Raw genomic sequence first — 638 nt, forward strand, 5'->3', positions numbered from 1 at the left:
TGGGTAAATTAAGATGATGGTTTGAGCAATAGTGTACCAGTGTTTATTTCATTGTAAGAAAGAGATGCTGGTAATGTAAAAGTTAGTGTTAGGGGAAAGGTATATGTGCCTTCTCTACACCACTTTCACGACTCTTCTATAAATCTAAAGTTTACAAACCATGGTGTACACTAGCAAATAAAAAGCTTGAGGAAAGGGAGATGGAAAGTATCTGGTTAATAAGGCTGCACACACAGAAAGGAAGAAATAAAGGTACATGTAAAAATGTGTGTGTGTGTGTGTGCGTGTGCGTGTGCGTGTGCGTGTGCGTGCGCGTGCGCGTGCGCGTGCGCGTGCGCGTGCGTGTGTGTGTGTGTGTGTGTGTGCGCGCGCATGGTGGTTGTATGCTAAAAGAATGGTGTATCTATGGGAACCAGTTGTTCAGCTGTGAGGGAATTAATAAGCCGAGGCACTTGGCCAAACCCCAGAATAAGTGTCTGCTTATGTTTTACACCTGGGCACCCTGCTTACCTTATTCTAATCCAAGACTTTAAATGAAGCAGCCAGGAGAAGCAAGAGTATATTAGAGGGGGCACCTGGATTTGAACCAGGGACCTCTTGATCTGCAGTCAAATGCTCTACCACTGAGCTATACCCCC

The 638-nt window shown here is 45.3% G+C and overlaps 1 non-coding gene across 1 annotated transcript; it reads right to left on the bottom strand.

The window, feature by feature from the left end:
• Nucleotides 1-566: 566 nt before the first annotated feature.
• On the bottom strand, nucleotides 567-638 carry Trnac-gca (transfer RNA cysteine (anticodon GCA)). The gene has a single exon. It is a non-coding gene; the product is annotated as a tRNA-Cys (tRNA).

The sequence above is a fragment of the Cavia porcellus genome, unplaced genomic scaffold (genome assembly GCF_034190915.1).
Source record: "Cavia porcellus strain 051 isolate PalLab524CR breed Dunkin Hartley unplaced genomic scaffold, mCavPor4.1 scaffold_5, whole genome shotgun sequence".
NCBI classification, from domain to species: domain Eukaryota; kingdom Metazoa; phylum Chordata; class Mammalia; order Rodentia; family Caviidae; genus Cavia; species Cavia porcellus.